Consider the following 7,749-nt stretch of genomic DNA (forward strand, 5'->3'; position numbering starts at 1 on the left):
CAGAACATTCTGTTTTTGCTTCAAATTGGGTTATTAGGAAATCAAATTATATAAATAAATTATATAAATGATATGTATATATGAATTATATAACTAAAATTAAATAACTGTAATTACAGATTTAGGTTAAATAAAGATGTCATTCTTTATTTTTCTTCTTTTTAGGAAACAAATCAAAGAAAAAATAAACAAATTCTACTGTTCCTAATATTCTCTATTTTGCTCAAAATATATTTTGTTCAGCGGAAATTATTACTTTTTTTTTTCTCCCAGTCATTTAAAAATAACACATTTTAGAGCTGTAACGACAATACCGTGATATTTTTGCTTAAGGTTACCATACCGTCAAAATCTCATACCGGCCCACGCCTACTACAGAGCAGTGACCCCTAGAACAGCCAGGCACAAGAACAGTTTTTTCCCGCAGGCTATATTCAGCCTGAACAATTAAACTTTCATAATTATACACCGTGCATCACAACTGACATATTTATAAAATTCCTTGTGTGTGTAAACATACTTGGTAATAAAGCTCTTCGGATTCTTATTCTGATTTACTAAATATTTACTAAAAAAAGCTCTTCTAGCATTTATGTCTGTATATTTATCACGTTGGCTTTTGCCGGTTCTGAACGAGCCTACAAACATTTTATTTGTAACACATATTTACATTTAGTCATTTAGCAGACGCTTTTATCCAAAGCAACTTACAAATGAGGACAATAAAAGCAGTCAAAACTAACAAAAGAGCAACAATATATAAGTGCAAATGACAAGTCTCGGTTAGCCTAACGCAGTACACGTAGTAAGGTATATGTATATATGCATATATATATGTATATATATTTTACACACACATACACACACACACACACACACACACACACACACACACAAAAAGTAGATAGAATAGAAAAAACAGAATAGAAAAATATAAATATTTTTTTTTTAATAAAAAAAAGAAGATAAATGTACATAAAGTAGAATTAAAATAGAATAGAAAGTGCTAGAGTTAGAGGGTCAAATAAAGGTGTTATAAACATATAATATGAAAACAAATGTAAAGGGTTCATATAAACAGAACTTTCATAATTGGAAATCTGATTGATGAAAATTAGTGCATATAAACATACCTAGTGTAAATAAAGTATGAAATCCAAAAAAATCAAGACTTTAAGGTAATACTGATTTTGGAACCAATTGACTTCATTATATGGACAAATGAAACCAAATGTCTTTTGTTGTGCTCTGCAGAAGAACAAACGTTTGGAACAATATGAAGGGGAGTAAACGATGACAGAATTTTAATTTTTGGGTGAACTATGCCTTTAAGTTGGATTATGGTTATCACATGATTTATGGGTAATATATGGGAGTTCCAGTTGCTCCAGTAAGACAGAAACACAGGGGTGAATACGAGAAGACTAAAAATTACCTAAACAGTGAAAGTTGAACAATCCACACCTTTAGCGTTACACAGCCTACAAGTTATCTTGGGCCATCTGTGTGTGTGCGGTAGACCAAAATGATTGAAAAATATAGGTCTAGGCTATATGACGGCCCAATGTCAGGCTGTTATCACTTTCTCATGCAGACTGAACCGAAACGGTGTGCAGGAGCAGTGAGATCTTATCTGTGCACTGCAGAAGCTTGCGTGAAAAAGCAAAGCGGGATTCGAAACAGAATCTGATAAAGTAGAGAAAAAAATAAATAAGTAGCAAGTGTCACATGCAGATAGCTAGCTCTTGAGCAGCAGTTTAGGTGAGTGTATCCATCTGTTGTTGTGGGTTAATAAGGCCTCAGAGCGAAATCATTCCCCGAATGCTTGCTCAGTCTAATTATAATACACCATTTGTTTACGGCCTGACAAATACGTTTGTTCAAGGACTACGAACTGATGGCATGTTTGTTTTTTACTAGAGTGCTACAGTGCATGCCTACTTTTTCAGCGGCCTTGGTTTCGAAGTATTTTTCCCATAGGGATTTTAAAAGGTCTTGATTAAAGAGTTATAAGTCATGAACCAAACCAGCCACAAGGAGAATCACAACACTACACAACAGACTGTGTACTTAAAGGGAAGTTCACCCAAAAATGACAATTCTGTCATTAATTACTCACCCTCCTGTTGTTCCAAACCTATAAGATCTTCGTTCATCTTCAGAACACAAATTAAGATATTTTTGATGAAATCCGAGAGAACTTTGTTCAACAATTTCTTCTCTTCTGTGCCAGACTTCGGCGTGCGTACCACAATGAATTTTCATTTTTGGGTGAACTATCCCTTTAACAGCTTTAATTAGGGAAATAACTACAATCTCATGAAGCATTGTGAAAGACAATTGAATGAAAATCAATGGAGAAATACAAAACTAAAATATAAACATAAAATTGACCTAAAGATCTTCATTATTAATATAGAAATAAAAGAGTTGAAATAATATGCAGACTGCGGATTTCAACAACAGCTAAAAAAATCAATTCCCTTACGGAGAAAATGAACAGGATTTTTAACTGATGTCTGCTGATATTTACATGAAATATAATGAAATCTAGGTAAAAAGATAAAAACAACAACAACAAAAATATAGAACACATTATGTTTATGTCCTATTTCAATACAACTGAATGCATTATTGGCATTCTTTAACAGTCTTTAAAGGGATAGTTCATCTCAAAAGGAAAATTCTGTCATCATTTATTCACCCTCATATTGTTCCAAACCTGTATGAGTTTCTTTCTTCTGTTAAACTCATAAGAAGATATTCTGAAGAATGCTGATAACCAAACATTGCTGGTAGCCATTGACTTAAAAAAATACTATGTAAGTCAATAGGGCCTTTCGCACCGCTTTAGTTCCAGAACTAAATGTAAAGTACTAAAGTACTGGGACGATTTTGCGCGAACTATTTCCCAGTACCATTTAAAGGGTTGCATTCGCACCGAGAGTGTGTACTAAGAAGTGACGTAAACCGGTCGACAGCAACGTCATTTGTGCGCGGCGTTCAACAACAGAAACAAAGAAGAACAACGTTAACAGCAGGAGGATGGAGGATGCTGTGATCGGAGCTGTGTTTTTGTTGTGTCTCGCGGGTTTCACAATAATGGACATGGAATGTCGACGTATACGTAAAGCGATTGAAAGAACGGAAAGGAGGACTAAGAATCTCCAACGACAACTGGCAGTGCTACATTTGCTACAAGTGCCTGCACTTCAGCGTCCGTCCATCTATCGCTGTTCTCCATACTTGCGAAATAAGTTGACAATGTTTACAGTATGTTTACACGGCGTTTTAAATCATGGCGGGTGAGGGCGTTTTCATACGCGTTTGGCCAATTAATGTCTACTTACGTCACAATTAGTACCAGTTGTGCTGGTTAGACCCTGCTCCGGAGTAGGAGCTAATTTGGTTCTCGAAAAAGGCAGTCCGGTACTAAAATCGCACCCAGTTCCGGCGGTGAGAAAACGCCAAAGAGTGGGTATTTCCACAATTAGTTCTGGTACTATGAAAAGGTTCCCGCGGTGCGAAAGGCCCTAATGGCTACTAGGAACTCTTTGGTTACCAACCATGTGGAAGAAAGAAAGAAACTTAAGCAGGTTTGGAACAACATGAGGGAGAGTAAATGATGACAGACTTTTCATTTTGGGGTGAAAAGAAGATATTTTGGGGAAACATCTGTTTTTTGGCCATGCAATGGAACACAATGGGAACCAAAATGATTTGATTACCAACATTCTTCAGCAGAAGAAAGAAAGTCTTACACTTTTGAAACATGACTAAATTATGGAGGAGAAGAAGAAATAAAAAATATTGGGAGGGAACTATCCCTTTATCTTAAAGAGGTGTGTTGCAACTGGTTGCAGGCCTTTGATGGAGCAGAAGAGCTTGATTTCTACAGGACCAGAGCACTTCCACAGCACTGAACCAGCTAGTGTTTCTGACTAAACAAGCGTTCGCACCTGAACGCTGAAATAGTTCAGACTTTGATGCACTTCAGCATGATTGTGTGTGGGTGGGGACTGCAAAGGTAAGCATTTTTTCTAAGAACAAAAAGAGCACATTTACAGCAAGCCTGAACCCCAGCGGCGTCTTCATGAGAAAGAGAACATCAACATGAGCAAGTGATGGCGCTGGCTGCTGCATGTGAGCATCAGCAGGGTCAAAGGATTTCCTGAAATCAACAGATGTTTATGAGATCACTGGCTGTTCCCAGCTTATAAAGGGGCGTGGGGCTGTGTGCAAAACGTAATGCACAGGATGTGATCTCTTGCCATAACAACACCCTGATTTTAATACTCAGTATTTGCAACACTGTCAATAACGCTTCAAATACGGCCCAACACAATTCTCCAGCTCTGACAGCACGACGACACTTATAACACACGTTTTGATGCTCTTCACGACGTCAGTTAATCTGCAATCGTGTTTATGTCGTATCTGATGCTTTTCGGTCATGATTTGATGATTTGTTTTCATTTTCAGGTATCGCCACGGGATAGGCATTATGACTGAATTATCGCAGCTTTTATTTACGAACAATGCACGTAAAAGCATCATCGGAAATATGTTTTTGTGTGGTTGATGCTAAAGCCTGGTGATTTCATTACAGACGCAGCTGGCTCGCGCATTAGCATCAGGCCTGTGATAACATCAGTCGTGATCCGCATCTTGGACACCCTTCGATGGGTTTGTAACTACTCTGCGATATGGGATGAATGCTGGAAAATGACATACAGATGAAAATGAAGCGCGTCTCACCTTGTAGTGACAGAGCCGTGCAGTGGGCAGCTAGCTGCTCTCACGTCCGTTCATTTCATGAAAACAAGACGAGCAGGCGAAAGTAATCGAACCCAGAGCGGCGGCTGGGAGAAGTTGAGCGCAGAGACAATGATGGGAGTATGATCAACTTGCAAAATAAAATAAATACAATTTAATGTAGTATTTTATTGTTTTAACATTATTTATGACACCTCCTGCTTTCTTGGAGGGGATTACAACGAAAATAACAGGCTATAGAAACAATTTAATGAATTTACCAGATAATTGTGATGAAGTTTACAGTTTGCTTCCTAATGAGAACAAAGTCTATTTTTAGAATTTGACATGTCAGTTAAGTACAGCAATTTTGTTTCCATGGTAACACCAGCTTCTCTGATTGGTGGAACTTTCTTCAGAATTATGGGTAATGTAGTTCTGCACTGGGAATTAAGCTATAAATCACACCTTTACAGAAGCATATATCATCACTTAACTCCGAGCTCAGGGTGGATATGTTTTATTGCTGAAAATCAATTTGTCTATGGATAAAATTAATGGGTTTCTTACTCAAATCTGATTTTTACTCTTATTGTGGTTCCTCACATTCATTTTTCTACCAGATGTGTCTCTATCTCAAACATGAAACTATGTAAATCTATATAAAATATGTAAATCTATCTATCTATCTATTGTTACGTATCCGGTCCATGAACTTCCGTCTGCTAGCCATCAGAGGTCACCCTTTCCATTTTCATTGACTCTCGCACTACACACTGTTGCACATCACCCCGGACTACATATCCCATCATTCATTGCACTGATTGCACACAGCCCTGATTGCACACAGCACTGATTGCACACAGCTGTTTCATATCACTCATTCACTATTTAACACCCAATCTCACTCCGTTCTGGCTGCCGAGTATTGTATGCGCTTATCGCTCGCAGTGATAGCTACTCTACAGAGCCCTCTTTAGCTGCCCAGCCCAGCCCAGCCCAGCCCAGCCCAGCCTTGCCTTGCCTTGTCTTGTCTGTTTTCTCGGTTTTTGATCTGTGCCTGTTTTCCTGGATTTATCCCTTTAGTCTCGCCCTTGTGATCCTGTTCGCCAATCGTTGACCTACGCTAGCCCTAGGACTATTCTTGTGTCTTGCCCGCCATATACCTGTTTGCCACCGTTCGACCCTGCCTGTGTTTCTGACCTCCTCTGATGTTAATAAAGCTTGCATATGGATCCGCACGTCTCACGTCTTGTCAGCCCCGTAACAGAATACTCGGCCACACAAGGATCCAGCGGCTTTTCAAGTGAACATTGGCCAGGTATGGACACTGCAAGGCTGTTGTTAGCCCTCGAGCAGGGCACACGCTCGCTCGAGGATTACATTCAAGAGTATCTGGACATTGCCTATCACTCTGATCTACCAGACTGTGTGTTAATAGATGTTTTCTGTAATGGCATTAAGCAACGGCTAAGGTCTAAGCTCATACCTGAGGGTCCGCGTTCGTCACTGTGAGTTTATGGATTATGCGTTGACTGTTGGCTCTTTGTGGACTGTGGGTATCGCGGAGGAAGAACGTGATACCGTGTCTGTGCCTGAAATGGCGGCCGCACCAGAGCGCGCTCGCATGATGGCGGCGACAGCGGAGCAGTCACAGTTGATCGTCATGAGTCAAATCAAGTCTCATCTGATCTGCCAGAGCCTCGTCACGCCTCAGTTATTCAGCCAGAGTCACGTCACATTACAGCTGATCATCCAGAATCACGTCGCATCACAGCTGATCATCCAGAATCATGTCACGTCCTGTCTGTTACACCCAGATTCTCAAGGTCAGCCCTTCGGTATCCCAGTCTGGTATCCAGTGTGAGGGATGCACCGCTGGTGTCTGCACGCACCGCTGGTATCCCCAAACCCACTCACTCTAACCCTTCTATTCATGAACTCATTCCCCTGTCTGCAGCACTTCCCATATGGGGGGTTGCTTTATGGTGTATCTGGGCCACGTACTCCACCGCCGATTTGCTAGAGGCAGCGGCACCGGCTACAACATCTCCAGAGGTGGCGGCTTACGCTGCAGAACCACCCGAGGTAGCGGTGTCCGCTGCTGTGCTCCCAGAGACCATGGTATCCGCTGCAGTCTCTTCAGAGGTGGTGGCGCATGCTGCAGAACCTCCCGAAACGGCGGTGCTCGCTTCAGCTCCTTGCGTGGTGCCATCAGAGGTCACCCTTTCCATTTTCATTGACTCTCGCACTACACACTGTTGCACATCACCCCGGACTACATATCCCATCATTCATTGCACTGATTGCACACAGCCCTGATTGCACACATCCCTGATTGCACACAGCTGTTTCATATCACTCATTCACTATTTAACACCCAATCTCACTCCGTTCTGGCTGCCGAGTATTGTATGCGCTTATCGCCCGCAGTGATAGCTACTCTACAGAGCCTTCTTTAGCTTCCTAGCCCAGCCTAGTCTTGCCTTGTCTGTTTTTGATCTGTGCCTGTTTTCCTGGATTTATCCCTTTAGTCTCGCCCTTGTGATCCTGTTTGCCAATCGTTGACCTACGCTAGCCCTAGGACTATTCTTGTGTCTTGCCCGCCATATACCTGTTTACCACCGTTCGACCCTGCCTGTGTTTCTGACCTCCTCTGATGTTAATAAAGCTTGCATATGGATTCGCACGTCTCGTGTCTTGTCAGCCCCGTAACATCTATCTGTCTATCTATCTATCTATCTTGTACAGTTTCCAGATTTTAGGTATATGTGTGAGGTTAATATTTTTTAAGCACAATTGTAATGAATGTTTTTTTATAATGTTGTCACAGATCTAAACAAAATCCCTACTATAATGTCATATAGCCTTAATGAAAAATAATAGTCTGTTATTCCAATGTGTTAATTCTATGGTGTTAATGCATATCTAATGAAACTTACAAGACAAAATCAAATTAATAAGTCAAACATCCAAGACACAGAGTGTACTGTG

At 40.5% G+C, this 7,749-nt stretch overlaps 1 protein-coding gene across 2 annotated transcripts in view; it reads right to left on the reverse strand.

Annotated features, from left to right (window-relative positions):
- Positions 1-5,005, reverse strand: part of akap11 (A kinase (PRKA) anchor protein 11) — a 26,365-nt gene extending 21,360 nt beyond the window's left edge. For both annotated transcript variants that reach the window (XM_016450829.1, XM_016450828.1), the window contains exon 1: positions 4,759-5,005. The gene's annotated coding sequence lies outside the window, so the exon portion shown is untranslated. The remainder of the gene's footprint in view (positions 1-4,758) is intronic.
- Positions 5,006-7,749: the final 2,744 nt, after the last annotated feature.

The sequence above is a fragment of the Sinocyclocheilus anshuiensis genome, unplaced genomic scaffold (genome assembly GCF_001515605.1).
Source record: "Sinocyclocheilus anshuiensis isolate Anshui unplaced genomic scaffold, SAMN03320099.WGS_v1.1 scaffold507, whole genome shotgun sequence".
In the NCBI taxonomy this organism is placed as follows: Eukaryota; Metazoa; Chordata; class Actinopteri; order Cypriniformes; family Cyprinidae; genus Sinocyclocheilus; species Sinocyclocheilus anshuiensis.